Source organism: Erpetoichthys calabaricus, chromosome 14 (assembly GCF_900747795.2).
Source record: "Erpetoichthys calabaricus chromosome 14, fErpCal1.3, whole genome shotgun sequence".
Taxonomy (NCBI): domain Eukaryota; kingdom Metazoa; phylum Chordata; class Cladistia; order Polypteriformes; family Polypteridae; genus Erpetoichthys; species Erpetoichthys calabaricus.
Window position 1 is genome coordinate 87,086,539 of NC_041407.2, and position 19,875 is coordinate 87,106,413.

Here is a 19,875-nt window from a genome sequence, read left to right on the forward strand (position 1 = left end):
CACACAGCAAATTCCATATTAAGATCATTTCATTCTGCTGTTTGGCCTCAACCTAGAAATAAAAATTGCATCTACAGCAAGACACAAAAGATCAAACATAGAGACACAGTAACTGACTTCAAAGATGGCCTATAATATACAGTGTCAAAGATAATAAGAGCATCATTTCTGATTGTAATTCTCAGACACCTGCACCCTGCATCTGCAGGGCAATGAACGACAACTGAAGTCTTTTTTTATTTTTCACTGTTTCCTACTGTTTTGAAGATTACATGATATTCACGTAAAATGATTTTTAATCTTGGTAACCAGTCTTGGCTAACGTGTTGCCCTCCAAAGTTTTGATCCTACTGTAGGTACAAAGCCAATTTCACATACACAACAGTTAATGTTCCTCACCAATTACCATAAAACAATATGACACCAAGTTCAGCAATTATACAGGACATCAAAAACCTGATATTTCATCAAATTCAAATTTTGCTTCGTTCTGTGTAATTAATCACTAATAAACAGAGTTACCAAATGTAAAGATACCTTTAGAATTCAACAATTTAAGTTCTAGAAGCTACTCTGATGTACTTTTACAAACTGAAACAAAGACTTTTTTCCATTTAACAAAAACAAATATTAATTCTAAAAATATGTGGCTTATAAGATGCTACTTTGTATCAGTCTGACTGAGTATGAGTAAGTCTGTTTTGAACATATGCAAGGAGAAATCTCATAACATAATCTTAACAGTCATCTTCATTAGTTTATAGTTATCTTTATCGTTTAAGAGAGATTTCTTATGTAATTAAATTAATTTAAAGAAATTGAGAAGGACAAATATTAACAGTTAGAAATGAGCAAAACTATTTGCGTAAAATTGAATTTGCATAGAAATTCTGTATGCCACTTACACAAAAAGACAAGGGTACATTTACTGTATGGAAGCATTTCTCACAAATTCTGCATACGTCATTTACTATTTAATTAAAGATCTCTAGTGTGTATATATATATATATATATATATATATATATATATATATATATATATTCATAGCATTTGTAGTCTGAATCACGATCTGATTATATATATATATATATATATATATATATATATATATATATATATATATATATATATATATATATATATATATATTCTTTTGCTCTGTCACAGACTATCCATAGATACTTTACATATTTGTCTAATAGAAACTATGATAGTCAGAAATTTTCATTCTTTTTAATTTACTACTTTGTTCAGGCCAAAGTGTGTGTATATTTCTTTAGTTATTTACTTATCTGCCTATTTATGTATTTATAGAGCTTCTGGGGACAAATAATCTATCTATCTATCTATCTATCTATCTATCTATCTATCTATCTATCTATCTATCTATCTATCTATCTATCTATCTATCTATCTATCTATCTATCTATCTATCTATCACACACTGCAACCCTGACATTTCAAATGCATGGACTGAAGGAAATTAGGAGTGGGGTTTTAGGAAGAAAGCCTGAGAGCAGAGCCTTTTCTGTGGTGGATTTTCACTACAGACTTTTTAGTGAGTGTTCCTCAGATCTTTGTTTTTCTTTGAGTATCACATCTGGCTCTGAGAGACTATAAGCAAGTAGAGCCTAGCCTGGCAATCAGCACTTCTACTATTATGGGTGTCCCAGGATATGCATATGGTTTACCTTATGAACCCCACATGGGCTGGCCCAAGTATATATAAATTTGGGCTAACCCACATAGGCCCCCTATTGAGAAAGTGAGGGTTGGCCCATCTCTAGGTGTCCAAGGTCTTCCTCATATGGGCCCTATTTGGGCTTTGTCTAGAATGCTTCCCTTGTTTCTGAAGATTGTGTTAGTTTGGCACTTACAGTTCACCACTTATGGTCATGAAATACTTTACATTCTATTCTGTCACTACCTTCCCACCATGTAAGGGTAATGTGGCCCCCTCTAGTTCTTTTTTTAATTCCTTTACTGGACTGTGGCAGTCACACAGTAGTCCCCTTTCCTATCCTTTGGTGGCAGGCTTTCCTCTCACATGGGTCTTTCCACCTTTCTAAGAAAGCAAATGGCATCAGTAATCGAACAGACCTGGCTTATATTAAACTTTTTATCAGTGACTCAAAGCAGTTTCGACCACAGCTAGTTTATATATTTTGTTGCTTTTCCTGATTCCATTATTCATTCAAAACAAATTTAGCTTGGTAACAAGTGTCACACACTTGAGCATGGGAGGCAGCTAAAGGGCTTGAATTAGAGTAATTCTGAACCAGACCAGGAGGTAGCCGAATGCACAGACTCTTTTTCTCGCCTTTCTGCAGACGGTTCACAGGAAATTCCGCCTGGCCCTGATGACATTAATTCTGGTTCCAACCCCTTTGATGTCACTTCCGGGCCCAAGCCTATGGACGAAGACCATTCCAGTTCCGACCCCTTTTAAGGTCGCTTCCTATACTGGCCTTTAAAAGCCGCCACCTTTCCTCTACACCATTTGTTCTGTTCAGGACTCTAATCTGCACACTTCAGTACACCAATTTATTCAATTTTGCAACCAGGAAACAATATACGGGTGGCTGCCCCAAACCTTGCTATGGCTCTTTGTCGAGTTTGTGACACAAGATAAACAAGTTTTTGTTCCAAATCTAAGCAGGAAAGGGGAAAGAACATCTGCCAGAGAAAATGCCAGCCCTAGACTAGAAACAGCATATTATTTCAGTTATTTCATTCCTCTATTTGACTCCATCTATTAAATGTGTGAGTTTAGCATGTGAAAAATGTATTTATACTAAAATCTGTTTTTACATCGAAACAGTTAGTTTTATCATTCTACCACTTTGAACTGAATTGTTCTGTGCTGCATTCCATGACACCATCAGGCACAAGTAGTTCCTACATTGATTTTCTCTGAAAGATCAGTTCTTGAAGAAGAAGTAGGACCTGATCAACTGTGACACCTGCCAAGGAATTGCTGCCAGCCTTTCCTCACTAAAGGACCGATCTGCCCTTGTAAGCCACCTTTCAGGTCAGGTTTTTTTTTTTTTTTTTTGGCTTGTCAAGCAAAGTGAATAATTAGTGCTTCTGGAAATTACTGAAAATATAGTATAGTTAAGGAAAAAAAATGGAATTGTCCAGTGTTTACATAGAAACATATTTAAATTACATTACATAAGGTAATGTATTTTATATAGTATTTCTATATATACATTACCTATGAAGGTGATGGCAGCCATGTCCCTGTTATTAGAAAGTATTGCTAGACATTCATTACCCGTCAGTGAGAATGGCAAGTTGCAGACTGGCACTTTTATAATGTGAAAAGTGCTGAAAGTAACAAGAAAATGAGGTCACTCTTTGATGACAACAGCTCAACAATCTTTTTTATTCAGTCACAAAATCTGTTCAACTCCCACTCTTAAAATGATTAGGGCTGAGCACCTAAAAAAGCCAACATATAATTTGCACCCTGCCAAATGGAGATATCAATGTGATAACACACACAACTTTTCCAAGTGTGAAATACCATGGCAGTCTTTCCAGGGCTGGTACCTGTCAGTGGATTCAACATTTTTTTCTCCTTGTATTTATATTTTATTCATTTGCATATGTATATTACTTATTTTTAAATGGTTCATGCTTACTATTGTTTATGGCCAGTCATCACCATTTTATGTTGTGGCAGCCATTTTGTGTCTGTGGTTGCTACAAACAGCAATCCAGGAGTTTGCGCGAATTATGTAATTGACACAATGGTATAAAGATTGCAATGTCAGGACTATATTCACCAGAGTGTTATGGATAACAATTAATAACTTTGCACATTTACTTTCATTAATCTCTTCTTGTTTACTGACTTTTGCCTTACATTTTTGATAATAGTTTGGGATTACATTTTAGGTGTGATGATCTCTCTCTATTAGTCCTCTGATCACGATCCTTTGCTTGTTAAACAGCTTGTCTTTTACTGCTCTTATGACTCTGAACTGGCTTGTAATGAGTGAAAAATGGAAGTCAGGACATTTTTAATGAGAGGACCTGGAGAAAGAATGTTGTCAAAAAATGTCAGAGAACGTCTAAGACAAAAAGAAAGTCGACAAACCCAGAATGCTAACTAAAAATTAAAGTCAACAGTTCATTGCTACATTTCAGATGACTTGAATCACAAAAGGAATGTCATGAGAATCACTAAGTTTATCCAATCTCAGATGAGCTGGTTCTGCACGAGATGACTTTTATATTCCATTATGTATGATGACGCCATCGCCATACAATCGCAGTGCATCAAGAAATAAATTTCCATGGCAATGAGCAGCATGGACTCCACAAAATGGCAGTGTTTTTTATCTAACAAAATGGCACCTAAAAGATGATTAAAAAAAAAAAACTTTGCTTTTTTAATGAATTAGTTTCAGATATATAAGTAATGGATTCTACAAAGTGAAAAAATCCTGGAAAAGGTGACAAGATTATTCTTTTGGGATAAACAGTGTAAGGTTTATAAACTCTTTTGGGACTCCCCCCCAATGGGATGACACGCCGAAGAGGGTCCCGAAGCGCGATCGTCGCGTCTGTGGAAGACAGTTTATCAGTTGCTGGGGCAACCGCGGGCTCCCAACGCTGCAGCAGCTCGCAGCTGAAGCAGATCCGAGTTGAATCCAGTCACGCTATAAGCGCTTGCCATCGATCGGTGATGCAAGGAACATTATAAATGTAGGGAACAGCATTACTTGGCCACTAACCTAGCCACGACCCTGCCTGATTGCTGTGTCTGTGTATAGGAGATGGTAGATCCTGCTATAATAAATAACCATGCTGTTCCTGTTTCAAGGGGAATAAAGTTGGTTTTGCTAAAGTACTGAGACTCAACCTCGTGTTTTGGGGTGCAAGGCAGAGACTCACACGTTACACAGAAAGACAGGAAAAATTAAATAAAATATTAATCATAACAAAGATTGAAGGATGGATGAAACCATATGAACATGCCGTTTAGCTAAAATGTAATTCCAATCATATTTACTTATTTACCAATTAATATATTTGACTCTAAATGTTAACTGAACAGTTATTAAATATCAGGATCAATATACTGTAAATTAAGCTGTCATGCTAGCATGTCCTATGTATGTCATGCAGCATGCATCAACGAAGCTCCTTTTCACTAGTTAATTGCATTTCTATTGTATAAATCATTTTAAATGTATATTCTACATGTTTGCTGCCTTTGTAGAAGAAGTCTGCCTGCGAAGCAGTGCTTGCTCCACATCATCTTGTGTGCTTCCAAAATGACATCACTTCCTACAGGTTACACTCCATGATGCCACCTACTGGTAAATATTGTTGAAGTACATAAAAACAACAGAAAAAAGATAGATAGATAGATAGATAGATAGATAGATAGATAGATAGATAGATAGATAGATAGATAGATAGATAGATAGATAGATAGATAGATAGATAGATACTTTATTAATCCCAAGAGGAAATTCACATATTTACATATTTAACAGGAACACTACAATTTATTTTCATAGAATTCATAAAATATAAATAGAGATACAAAAAAGACCGTCTTTCAGAACTTGTTTGTGGGGGCTCATCTTCTGCCCCAGCTTAATAAGCTTCCGATCCAGTACTAGCGCCCATTCACTGAATTACAAAAATAAAATGATTAGTAGGGTAAATATGGCTAGAAAGCACTGCACTATCTGATACGCAGGTGAAAGTTATGGAAATGTGTGCAGACTGATACATATTAACATGGAAATCCTCCAAGAGTTTCAGTTACTATATAAATTCATTGAATTGTGAGAGGGATCGGTGGTTTTGTATTCATGCTGGAGAATCGTATACGAAAAATAAAAAAGCAGAGAAGGCAATCACAGCCTGACCTACTTTATGTCTCCTGGTGATGTCATCAGCATTGAAATGCATGCCAAATGCTGCAAAGAAATGCAGTGCTATACAAAAATGACATGATTCAAGAGGCTGAAATTAAATGAATTACTTGGCAACACAGTGAAATTTACTGTTTCCATATGAGGCTAGTGTGAACAGTACTTCATTACATATTTAACAGGAACACTACAATTTATTTTCATAGAATTCATAAAATATAAATAGAGATACAAAGACAGATGGATAGGATTTTTATGCAGTTATCTGGGCAGCATAGTGGTGCAGCTGTTATCACTGCCACATCAGCACCCTAGAGTCCTGGGTTCAAATGCCACCCTATCTACCATTAATGAGGAGTTTTAGAAGTCCATTCCTAGGTGGATGTGGCAAGGTCTACAGACAATAATGGACTATAAAGCAACTGCCCCTACCACAGCGAGCATCGGCATCTCTCTGGCAGATGAATTTAATAATTTCTTTGCACGCTTCGATGCAAATGCTGCTAACACCACGACAGGAAAAGGAACAAGATGTACAAAGCACGACACATCTGAGTTGGAAGCTTTGCCCAGCAAGGAAACAGTACTCAGGTTGTCAGAACATGACATAAGGGGAGCTTTCAGGAAAGTGTAGACCAGAAGGGCAGCAGGTCAAGATGTCATTCCAGGACTTGTTTTCAAGATCTGTGCCAAATCAGATTACACCATATTTAATCTCTTTTTAACCCAATCCATCATACCAACAAGCTTTAAAAGATCCACCATTGTCCTTTACCTAAGAAGTCAAATCCAGCCTGTCTGACTGACTACCATCCCTTTACACTAACACCTACAGCAATTAAGTGTTTGGACAGCCTAATCAAGACACAGATCTGCAATTCACTGCCAAAAGAGCTGAGTCCATTATGGTCTGCATATTTTCCAATAGATCAAAGGATACCGCCATCACCTTGATCCTACATTAAGTACTGACCTACCTGGACCACAGGAGAGGGAATTATTTTGTGAATGGTAAAGTTCATTGATTGATTATAGTTCAGCCCTTCTAACCTCATCACCAAGCTCAGGAACCTGCTTCTGAACATTTCACTGTGCAGATAGGTTTTTAACTTCTTGACAGGTAGACCCTAGGTGGTTTGAGTGGACAGCCACACTTCGTCATCATTCATATGCAACACAGGGGCTCCGCAGGGCTGGGTTCTGATTCCTCTGCTATAGTCCCTCTACATATGACTGCAAGGCAGCATATGAACCTACAATCACTGCCAACTTTGTTGATGACACAGCTGTGGTGGGCCTGATCTCTAAAAACAATGAGCAGGCTTATCTAGATGAACTGGTGAGTCTGTCACACTGTTGTGAGGACAACAGTCTTTCCCTGAATGTCAGCAAGACAAAGCAGTTGATTGTGGACTTTGAGGGAAAACAGCACAGGCACTATCATCCCCTCAGAATTAACACCAATCAGGTGGAGCGGATGGACAGTTTTAAATACTTGGGTGTCCATATCACAGAGAACCTGACCTGGTCCAAGCATATCGACACCTTGGTGAAGAAGATGCAAGAACATTTTTACCACAGATGCCTGAAGGATTTTAGGCTTCTTTCCCAGCTGGTAAAGAACTTCTACATATCCACCATCAAAAGTATTACTGCCTTGTTTGGAAAGAGCTGGCAGCAGGACCTCGAGGCTCTGCATAGAGTAGTGCGGTCAGTTGAACACATCACTGAGTGTGCACTGTAACTTCCAGAATATCTATACCAAGTGATGTCGGATCAGGGCAAAGAAAAGCATCAGAGATACCGGAGACACCAGCCATCCCAACAATGATACACTCTCTGTGTTGCAGTCAGGGAAACCTGAAGAGCAGTTCAGAGAGAATTTGTCATTATTTTTGAGATGCCTCTCTCTTCTCCTGTCTGGTTTCATACAGGGTGAGCCAAAAAGACGTACCAAATTTCAAAAGTTTATTCTACAAAAACGCTACAAGATAAAACAAATTTCATTAAGAGACAAGAAAGGGTATACAAAATAGATTTTTTTCACTGTGTTTTTAAAATGATGTCTTCAAGATGGTGGCCATTATTAGCGATACACACTTCGAGATGATTTCTGAACGCTTGCATAACTCGTTTGGCCATTTCAAGGGGAATAGCAGCGATTTTGTGGTGAATAACGTCCTTGAGGGCTTCAAGGTTTTGAGGTCAGTGTGTGTAGACCTTCAACTTGAGATAGCCCCACAAGAAGAAATCACACAGAGCGAGATCAAACGAACATGAAGGCCACCTGACATTGCTGCGCAGGGAGATCAGTTTCCCTGGAAACATCTCCTGCAAAACTTGCATGGATCTCCACATTGTATAACCTGTTGCTCTATCGTGTTGAAACCAGGCATCCACCACATCCATTTATTCCAGCTGGGGCCACTAAAAGTTCTCTAGCATTTCAATGTTACTTTCTGGAGTGACAGTGACCATTGTTCCCCCCCTCCTCAAAAATGTAAGGGCCTACAATGCCAAATTCTGCAATGGCGCATCAAACTGTAACACGCTCACTGTGCAGGGGTCTCTGATGAAGTTCACAAGGATTGGTTTCAGCCCAGTAGTGAAAGTGTTGCTTATTTACACAACCATTTAAATGGAAATGTGCCTCGTCGCTGCACATGATGATGGCATCTCGATTAACGGTTTGCAGAATGTTCACGCACAACTCTCTACTGCTCTCCCAGGCTCTCTCAGTGAGTTCCTGCGCTACCATCCTTTTGTATGGACGGAAATTAAGGTCCTCATGCAAAATCCTCCTCAAAGTTGTTTTGGAAATGTCTAGAGGCAGAAGCATGTTTGCACACTGAATGTCTAGGAGACTGCAAAATTTTGCCCTTACAGCTTCGTACGGTCTGAGGACGGCCTGGAGATCTTCTGTTCAATGTTATACCCGTCTGCCTAAATTTAGCCACCTACTAAAGAATTATTTTCTGATGTGGGACATCACCGTTAGGAGGAATGCTGAAGTGTGTTCAGAAGGTGCATTGCATAGTGATGATGGATTCGTTGTGTTTGAAGAACGCTTCGACAATGAAAGCACGGTACGTAAGGGACCAAGGCATGTTGCTGACTGAAAACTACAAGGGATCGCCAATCAAAAGACCCTCACCTACCCAACCTCACTCAGCTGCACCTACCTCGTGCATTGACCTTGAGAAATGTGGTACTTTATTTTGGCTCAAACTTGCACTTCCTCTTTCGTCGCGTCACCAAAGCCAAACTGATCGATCGCATCGCTTTGAGGTACTGGACACACAGACCTTAATGTTTTATTATATAGTAGATTGATGGTTTTTTTATATAATGCACTGTCTCAGAGTTTAGCAACTAAGCATTGCACTACATATTGTACTGTGTGTATTATTGTGTGTGACAATGAAAATTTTATTTGATGAGTTTCTTTCTCCCTGTGTCCACCCTGTGGTTTCTCCGAGTGTAATGCATTCCAAAGACAGGTAGATAAGAGTGGTTAGTCACTTAATCAGGTGTACTGTAGATACTGTATTAAAGCACACATTGAAGTAGCCAGTTTAACTAAAAAAGACTGACAAAGGAAAAATGTAATTACATGATTGCTTTTTTATTTGTAGGCGTACTGTTTACTACCTGCTCTATTATAACAACGACAACAACATTTATTTACATAGCACATTTTCATACAAATAATGCAGCTCGAAGTGCTTTACATGATGAAGAAAGAGAAAAAAGACAAAATAAATCAGAATTAAAATAAGGGAACACTAATTAACATAGAATACAAGTGAGGTCCGATGGCCAGGGAGGACAGAGAAAACAAAAAAAAAAACTGCAGACAGCTGGAGAAAAAAATAAAATCTGCTGGGGTTCCAGGCCACGAGACCACCCAGCCCCCTCTAGGCATTCAACCTAACATACAGTGGTGTGAAAAACTATTTGCCCCCTTCCTGATTTTTTATTCTTTTGCATGTTTGTCACACAAAATGTTTCTGATCATCAAACACATTTAACCATTAGTCAAATATAACACAAGTAAACACAAAATGCAGTTTGTAAATGGTGGTTTTTATTATTTAGGGAGAAAAAAAAATCCAAACCTACATGGCCCTGTGTGAAAAAGTAATTGCCCCCTGAACCTAATAACTGGTTGGGCCACCCTTAGCAGCAATAACTGCAATCAAGCGTTTGCGATAACTTGCAATGAGTCTTTTACAGCGCTCTGGAGGAATTTTGGCCCACTCATCTTTGCAAAATTGTTGTAATTCAGCTTTATTTGAGGGTTTTCTAGCATGAACCGCCTTTTTAAGGTCATGCCATAGCATCTCAATTGGATTCAGGTCAGGACTTTGACTAGGCCACTCCAAAGTCTTCATTTTGTTTTTCTTCAGCCATTCAGAGGTGGATTTGCTGGTGTGTTTTGGGTCATTGTCCTGTTTCAGCACCCAAGATCGCTTCAGCTTGAGTTGACGAACAGATGGCCGGACATTCTCCTTCAGGATTTTTTGGTAGACAGTAGAATTCATGGTTCCATCTATCACAGCAAGCCTTCCAGGTCCTGAAGCAGCAAAACAACCCCAGACCATCACACTACCACCACCATATTTTACTGTTGGTATGATGTTCTTTTTCTGAAATGCTGTGTTCCTTTTACGCCAGATGTAACGGGACATTTGCCTTCCAAAAAGTTCAACTTTTGACTCATCAGTCCACAAGGTATTTTCCCAAAAGTCTTGGCAATCATTGAGATGTTTCTTAGCAAAATTGAGACGAGCCCTAATGTTCTTTTTGCTTAACAGTGGTTTGCGTCTTGGAAATCTGCCATGCAGGCCGTTTTTGCCCAGTCTCTTTCTTATGGTGGAGTCGTGAACACTGACCTTAATTGAGGCAAGTGAGGCCTGCAGTTCTTTAGACGTTGTCCTGGGGTCTTTTGTGACCTCTCGGATGAGTCGTCTCTGCGCTCTTAGGGTAATTTTGGTCGGCCGGCCACTCCTGGGAAGGTTCACCACTGTTCCATGTTTTTGCCATTTGTGGATAATGGCTCTCACTGTGGTTTGCTGGAGTCCCAAAGCTTTAGAAATGGCTTTATAACCTTTACCAGACTGATAGATCTCAATTACTTCTGTTCTCATTTGTTCCTGAATTTCTTTGGATCTTGGCATGATGTCTAGCTTTTGAGGTGCTTTTGGTCTACTTCTCTGTGTCAGGCAGCTCCTATTTAAGTGATTTCTTGATTTAAACAGGTGTGGCAGTAATCAGGCCTGGGGGTGGCTACGGAAATTGAATTCAGGTGTGATACACCACAGTTAGGTTATTTTTTAACAAGGGGGCAATTACTTTTTCACACAGGGCCATGTAGGTTTGGATTTTTTTTCTCCATAAATAATAAACACCATCATTTAAAAACTGCATTTTGTGTTTACTTGTGTTATATTTGACTAATGGTTAAATGTGTTTGATGATCAGAAACATTTTGTGTGACAAACATGCAAAAGAATAAGAAATCAGGAAGGGGGAAAATAGTTTTTCACACCACTGTAAGTGATCAGTCCTCATTGTATTCAGGGTTCTCATGGAAGAACTTGATGATGACGGCCATGTGGACTTCTGGCTTTTAATCCATCAATGGAGGGACATCACAGTGCATACATTTATACATTTACTTTTACAACTAAACAGCTCACCACAGCTTTAGGCTGTGTCTGCCATCTGATGTCTGAGGTCACATCATAATACCAATAAAAATAAATGTTTATATGCAACTCCTGTATTCTTTGTAGACACCACCCTAGTTTGCTCTCAATTCCGTGAATCTCCTAACCTTCTAAAAATGTAAGAAGCAGAAATGATGAGCCTTTGTGTTTGGTGCATTTCCAAACTTCAAGCCTCCCAAAAGCAAGAGCTACGGTCCATGAGATTTAAATTCTCTTCTAATTAATAGAGCATTATGATAACTAATATCCTCCAAGTCAGTATCAGCATGATTACTATAAACTCATTTAGTGCTAACCTTATTGCATTGTGTGCCAGCTTTCAAATATTTTCAACTTACTGCATTGCTGCTAAATTCGGCTGTTCAAATTTGAAATAACTATTGTACTTTCGGTATAATATATAAAACACTCCCAAAAATCAAGCATGAGTTTACTTTAGTTCACAATCAGTAGATCTAAGTGTAGGTGGATAATCAATAAATAGTGACAATTAAGTACTTTAAAGGTATTTTAAATGTCATTGTTAACTTTTTTTAAAGCCCCACAGCATGTTTAAAATGCGTAATGAAGGTAATGATAGGAGGGGTATCTTTTTCAGAGTCACAAAGTGGAGATGGTATGGGATTTTCACTTGTGACATTGTGGTTTAAGTTTAAGTTAAGTTTACAAGACCACACTATGTGCAATGGAAATGGAAAGAAATTAAAGAGAAATGACAGGAGTTGACCCATTATATTAAAATAATGGTATTCTTATTGACCCTGACATTACCCATCCTAAAGGACAATGTCTTCCAATATATAAAACATCACAGCACAGCATGCAGATTTTAACATTAAAAGCAAGGTTGAATTGGGCCATTCCCTCCTGGCCTCAAAAGTACTCATTAAGGGTGAGGAGATGTTAATAGCTGTTTATCATCAGAGGTAATTAATATTCCTGTCACCGGATGCTTCTCTAATCACCTCCAATGAACTGTACATATACAAATCAGGAGCAGCATCTAAGCAACCATCAAACACTTGCATTGGTTCTGCTACTAATCTACATAAATTAAATTTGGCACAATTGCTGCGGACTGGAAATGAAATATAATAATGAGACATCCAGTGGCCCCATAATAAAGAAGGGATTTTCAAGGTCATAAATCTTAAGATTTAAAACTTATCGGCATGGTTTTTAAAAAAAAAAAATGTGTTGATTGGGTGACTACACCAGCTTAACGCAGGAAGGTTTTGTGAGACAGTGACGGCACGCTACTATCACTCACTGACTTTGAAACCTGCTTAATGCAAATGCAAGAAAAGTTATTTCTTAAGTTAAATTATTAGTTAAAATATGATGCATCTTTGGACACACTTTTTCTGGTTTATGACGGCTTATTGCACAGGTGTTCATGGTCTTAAACTGTATTATACCAAGGAATCAGCCAAAGAAGAAGCAAACACAAGTCAGCAGTAGCAAATGGAAGGTGTCTGTATTTTGTAAACTCTGTTAATTATCCTTATGACTGAGTTATATTGAAAGTTATTTAATAAAAATGATAAACGCAGCTTGCTAAACTTTAAAGATTTTAAGTTGCAGATAATGAGAAATTTATAAAAAAAGAAGTAATATAAGTGGACTGTAAAGTAAAAATACAAATAAGGAGTTAATGTTTAATAGTTATGACACTTGATTCTTTTCCACAGTTAACTGCAAATTAATACCACCATGCAGATGTAAAGTTATTCTGAAGTAGCATTCATGTGTGGTGGCTCTGTGGCTAAGGACCTGTGCTGGTATCTGGAAGGTTGTCGGTTCAAATCCTGTTACTGCCAGAAAGATCCTATTCCGTTAGGTCCTTAACCTGAGAAATTGCTCTGGCATGCTGTAGAATGGCTGACCCTGCGCACTGACTCCCAAAACAGGGTCATGTGAAAAAGACAATTTTCCTCCAGGGATTAATAAAGTATATCAAATTAAACAAAAAATCTAAATATTTCACGCATGCACAGGTAGTCTGAGTTTATGAGAGTGTCATTGGTGTGATATCAAAGCTCTCAGACTGGGGGAGTAAAATTCTCTATTGTTTTTATTGATCTTTTCTAAATACTTACTACTTACCAAGTTTGCAGCAATAACGTTTTATTGGCCTTCGCTCTTTTGGAATAGACAGAGTTCCTTTTCATACAGGTTGACAATGTTTGTAATTCAAAGTCTGGGTTTGAACCCAAGTACTCCTTCTCACTCTGCTTATGGCTTTGCAAAGAGAACTCAACTGATAGTTTAGCCATTGCATGTGGAGATTGATGGGCTCACGTATGACCACAGCCAGCTTCAGCAAAAAAACGTGTCAACCAACTACATTTTCAATGGATTTGTACTTCTATAAATTAATTGATTCAAACAATTTTTGAAACTTGTTTAGCATGGTGGGGAATTACAGTGTTGTTGTTTTTTTATATTTTATGATTTCTATTAATTGATTGAATGAATTAATGTCTGCGCACCCCATGATTTTATTTAGTCATTTAGTTATTTTTATATATTTTATTTTTTACTTTTTAGTTTTTGAGTATTTTGCAAATGATTTTTCTTTAATCATTTTTCATGAATGGGAAGCTTCTTTAAAATTGTTACATAATATATCTTCGTTGCAGAATTATTTGAATACTAAAAAGAATTATATTTTGGTCTCTATTATTTTGGGATGAGAAAAAAAATATCGACGAGCTTACGCTAATACTTCCTCACTGTGATCATCGAGGCTACTCTATCGCAAGAGTAAACATGTAAAGTCGGCACGCGTATTTACCAACTTCACTCACTGGAAGAGGCAAGTGAGGGCAATCCGATGCGTCTCGTACTTGTATGCTCCTTTATCTCACTATACTCTCTCTCCGTCATTGTTGTGTGTGCATTAATTGGAATCACATAACCATTGATTACGACAAAATTTGTTACATAATTGCATCAGTTTTGATTATTTGGATGATTTTGATTTGGATTATTGTATTGTCATTGATACTGAACACGTAAGCAAAATTTGAAGAAATTCACTTTGCCAAAAGTGGGTTTAAAATCAGTTGCAAAATTTGACCCAGACAAACAAACAAACAGAGAGGTCAAGTTAAATAAAATTGTTTAATAAAGTATTATTCCAATAAATAATTCCTTCCTCTTTGTCCCAATTTTCTTTGATTTCTAATTTTATTTAAAACCAACCCTAAACGGTCTTTTCTGACAGACATGTTAAACTCAACTGTGACAATGGACTCAACTTTGAATAACTGTGAGCGCGGCCCCTCAGCACAAGCACGTACATACACATTTTAATGTGATATAGCTGTCTGCATGATTACTTTCTCATGAATTATTTCAGTATTTGAGAACTACATCAAATACACTGTTGTTAATATTATGAAATGTAAGAAGTAATGAAATAGCATTATCTGTAGCTGTCAAAACTAGTGAGATGACCTCTTGTTGATGTGCTTGTTATCTCATGTCTTGAAAACGATGAATGAAACATCCTGCTGTGTCAGTGATAGTGAAGGAAAATAGCTAAAGATGACCTAATTCTGCAGTAAAGAAGTGTCTCATTGTGTTATTAGTATTGTTAGTATTATATGACAAAGCTATTACACTCTAGATGATTAGAAGATCAATGATTGTTACAGATGCTTACTTTTTCATATTTGATGCACAGAAATAGGTAGAGATTCCTTATAATGCACTGTCAAACACATGTGCTTGGGGGCCTTCTTCAGGGCTTTGATTTAAACTGTAATACCACCCCGATATGCAAGATTGTGCTGTCTGTAACGCACATTAATTAATAAACACATTTTCTCTTTCACCCTCAGACATGAAGACTCACAACTAGAAGACAGAGACCGATTCCTTCTCCAACCCAGAAGCTTCCCAACTTCCACCACTAACGGCACATATAAGACCCCATAATGCCAGAACTCTGTGATAATTTTTTTCTTTTATTGATTTTATTGTAATCATTCCATACAAATTGATCAATTTTTACAAAAAATAGGATTGAAAACAAATCAACCTCTACCCCTAAGAAAGAGAGCATGGCCAATGGAGTAAAGCTTAAAGCTAGTAAAAATAAGTAAATTAATGAGTTTAATAAGCGGATAAAGATAAATGGAGAAGAAAAAGAAATGGGAAGAGAATCTGCTTCCTCGGTGCTTTAAGAGCTTATTCTAAAATGTTATTGATTAGATCCTGCCAGGATTTGAAAAAGTTCAACACAGATCCTCTAAGTAAGAATTTAATTTTTTCCAATTTCAAATAGTATAAAACATCAGTTACCCACTAACTTAAAAGAGGAGAGTTCGGATTCTTCCAGTTTAACAAGATAAGTCTGCGTGCCAATAGTGTAGTAAAAGGTGATCACATTTTGTTTGTCCTTCTTAATTTTAAGCCCATCTGGAAGAACACCAAACACAGCTGTTAATGGGTTAGGAGGGATTGTGACACCAAGGCTGTCTGAAAGGCACTTAAAAATGTTTGTCCAGAATGATGTTAATTTGGTGCAGGCCCAAAACATGTGACCCAGTGAGGCTGGAGCTTGATTGCAGCGTTCGCAGGTTGGATCTTGCCCTGGAAACATTTTGGACAATTTTAAAAGAGACAGATGTGCTCGATATATAATTTTGAGTTGGATAATTGTATGCTTTGCGCATATGGAGCTTGAGTCAATTCTCTGCATTGTTACCTTCCACTCCTTTTCTGATATGTTGAGTGAGAGATCCTTTTACCACTGTCCACTTGGATCTTTGAAAGGAAGGGACTGTAAAATGATTTTATATATTGCAGAAATGCTGTTTGAATCCTCGAAACTGAGCAATATTTTTTCCAGCAGAAAGGAAGGTGGGAGATGAGGAAAATCGGGCAGGTTTTATTTAACAAAGTTTCTAATTTGAAGATAGTGAAAAAAATGTGTTGATGGAAAGTTAAATTTGGAATGCAATTGTTCGTAGGATGCAAAGATGTTGTCTATATAAAGATCTCTAAGTAATTTAATTCCAAATGTTTCCCAGATATTAAAAACTGCATGTTTGCGAGGGTTGAAAAAGGTTGTTCTTGTGCAGAGGTGCCACAGATAAAAGATTCTCCATCTACATTGGTTCTATGTTCTGAGTGAGTGAAGCACAATTGGGTTATTAGTATATCGGCGATAACTTGCATTAATAATAAGGGCACAAAGCAGGGAATACAGTATAAAGAAGTACTGCAGGATTTTATTTCTATTGCGGACCAAGCCTGTGTATGTTCATCTATTTGTGTCCATGTCCAGGCTTTTATAGCTTTTATGTTTGCTGACCAGTAGTAAAACTGAAAGTTAAGTAGAGCCATGCCACCTTCTGCCTTAGGTCTTTATAGGGTCACTCTTTGGATATGTGGATGTTTTAAGTTCCAAATAAATTAGGCTATGGTTGAATCTAATTGCTTAAAAAATTATTTATTGATGTACTGTATATTGGAATGTTTTGAAATAAAAACAGAAGCTTGGGAAGGATATTCATCTTAACAACGTTAACTCTGGGGGGTTGCAAACCGGGACCCCGAGTTGTTTCATTGTGTAGTGGATGCAGTAACGCACTGTACCAGTGCATGCTCCCCAACTTGACTTGACTTGAACGTTAATTCTTCCAGCTAGAGTGAGATGAAGGGTTGACCATCTATGCAAGTCTTGCTTAATTTTTTCCATACAGATGGCGAAATGTTGTTGATAAAGAGCTTTATGTTTACTTGTGATATTTACCCCTAGGCATTTAAACTGATCTGCAATGATAAAAGGGAAGGTGTCCAATCTAATATTGTATGCTTCACTGGAAAGAGCACACTTTTATTCAAATTAATTCTGTTAGGACTGCAAGCACAGTATTTTGTGGGTCTGATATATACAAAACCATATCATCTGCATATAGAGAAATTTTCAGTTCAAGTCCTTCTCTGATAATCCCCTTTATGTGATTAGCATTTCAACAGTGAACTGCCAGTGGCTCAATGGCAATTGCAAAAAGTAGTGGTGACAAGGGGCATCCTTGTCTGGTGTCACGTTCTAGTTTAAAGTAGTCTGAATTAATGTTGTTAATACAAACTGAAGCTTCTGGATTGGTATACAGTAGTTTGATTCATGCACAAATGTTCGGGCCAAACCCAAATTTCTCTAATGTAGTAAAAAGGTAGTTCCATTCAATCATATCAAATGCTTTTTCTGCATCCAACGATAATAATATCTCTGGGGTGTTTGACTTTGCAGGTGAATATATTACATTAAACAGGCATCGAAGATTGGAAGCTAAGTGTCGGCCTTTAATAAATCCAGTTTGATCTTGTGATATTACCAAAGGCAGCACTTTCTCCATCCTTCTAGCTAGGACTTTGGAGTGTATCTTAACATCATTATTCAGAAGTGAAATTGGTCTGTATGCACATTGTAATAATTCCTTATTTTGTTTAGGAAAGACAGTTATTAATGCTTGGTGAAAAATTTGAGGTAGAATTCGATTGTCTCTAGCTTCTGTAAATGTTACTAATAAGAGGGGAGCTAGCTGAGTGGAGAATTTCTTATAAAATTCGACAGGGTAGCCATCAGGGCCTGCTGCTTTCCCACTCTGAAGTGACTTCATTGCATCTAGTAATTCTGATAGCGCCAAAGGTTTATCCAATTCCTCTGCACTAATAGTATCTATTTGTGGTATCTGTAATGCATTCAGAAATGCATTAGTTTGTGTGTTGTCTTCTTTAAACTCAGTAGTATATGAGGATTTATAGTAGTCTCTAAATGTGTGCATTGTATTTTATATGGTCAATGATTTTGTCTCCGTTCGTGTTGGTGATTGCTGGGATTGCATTGCGAAATTCTTGCTTGTGGATTTGTTGAGCTAAGAGCTTATTAGCTTTCTCTCCACATTCATAGTAATGATGTCTTGATTTAAAAATGAGTTGTTCAGTTTCTTTAGTTGTTAAGAGGTTGAGCTCTGAATGCAGAGCCTGCCTTTTTCTATGAAGAGCCTCACTTGGACACCTGGCATGTTCTTGATCTATTCTAGTAAAGATATGAAATAATTTGTCCTCTTAAGAAGGCCTTCAGAGTTTCCCAGAGTATTCCTGCAGAGACCTCTGAGGATGTATTTGCCTCTAGAAAGAAACTGATTTGTTTTCATATAAATTCTGTAAAGTTCTCATCTGCTAATTAAAGTGGGTTAAGACACCATCTGTGAGATGTGTATGTGGGGCAAAATGGTTTTAGCTCCAAAATCAGAGATCATTGATTGACATCAAAATCAACAGATGCCCCACAGCCCCTGGACCCCACGACTTTGCCCAACACCCAGTCCATACAAGCATTGAACAGAGTAGGAGCAAGAACACACCACTGACGAACCCCAGAATCAACTGGGAAAATATTCTAAACTAGCCAACCCGCGGCGTAGCATACGCCACATAATTATTTATTGATGGGTGAACAGTTCCTGAAAGACACAGTTGTCCAAAAAGGGGTGGGTTTGAGGATACGACTATGAGTGAATGAAAAGATGGAACTCTGGAGACAGCATCATACAATTGTCCGTGACTGAAAACTGGCTCTGTCTTGCGTCTTGCCTGCCATGGTCGACCGCCTTAGTGAATTATATATACTGTATAGATAGATAGAAGATTATACCATAGAATGCACAGCATAATAGTAAACTAAATGTAAAAACATTGAATAACACTGAGAAAACCTTGAACAAAAGAGAAAACTTAACACTATAGCTATAGTGCTACGAACAGCTCGGGAAAAACACTTTTTTAATGAGTTGTAAGCACAGGGAAAAAAATGAACATTTGAAAAATCCATAATTTAATAAACCACTAAGAAAAGTAACATTGCAACAATGCACGCTACGAACCTATCGCTGTAAATAGAAGTGAAAACAAAATCAAGCCCGGTGCATTCTTTAACTACCTTCTCTGCCGTATTCGTCCAGCCCCTTCTCTCTCTTGTGTGTGTGTGTGTGTGTGTCTCTCTCACGTGTGTGTGTGTGTGTGTTTCTCTCTCTCTCTCTCGCGCCTGTGTGTGTGTGTCTCTCTCTCTCCCGCACCTGTGTGTGTGTGTGTGTGTCTCTCTCTCGTGTGTGTGTGTGTGTCTCTCTCTCACGCGCCTGTGTATGTCGCACTCTCTCTCTCTCTGGCTCGCTCGCTTGCTCGCTGCAGAGGAAATGCACAGGGAGAGACTGAACACGTGCG

At 37.8% G+C, this 19,875-nt stretch overlaps 1 protein-coding gene across 3 annotated transcripts in view; it reads right to left on the reverse strand.

Annotated features, from left to right (window-relative positions):
- Nucleotides 1-19,875, reverse strand: part of si:ch1073-358c10.1 (peptide methionine sulfoxide reductase MsrA) — a 162,865-nt gene that overhangs the window by 33,902 nt on the left and 109,088 nt on the right. The window lies entirely within an intron of this gene.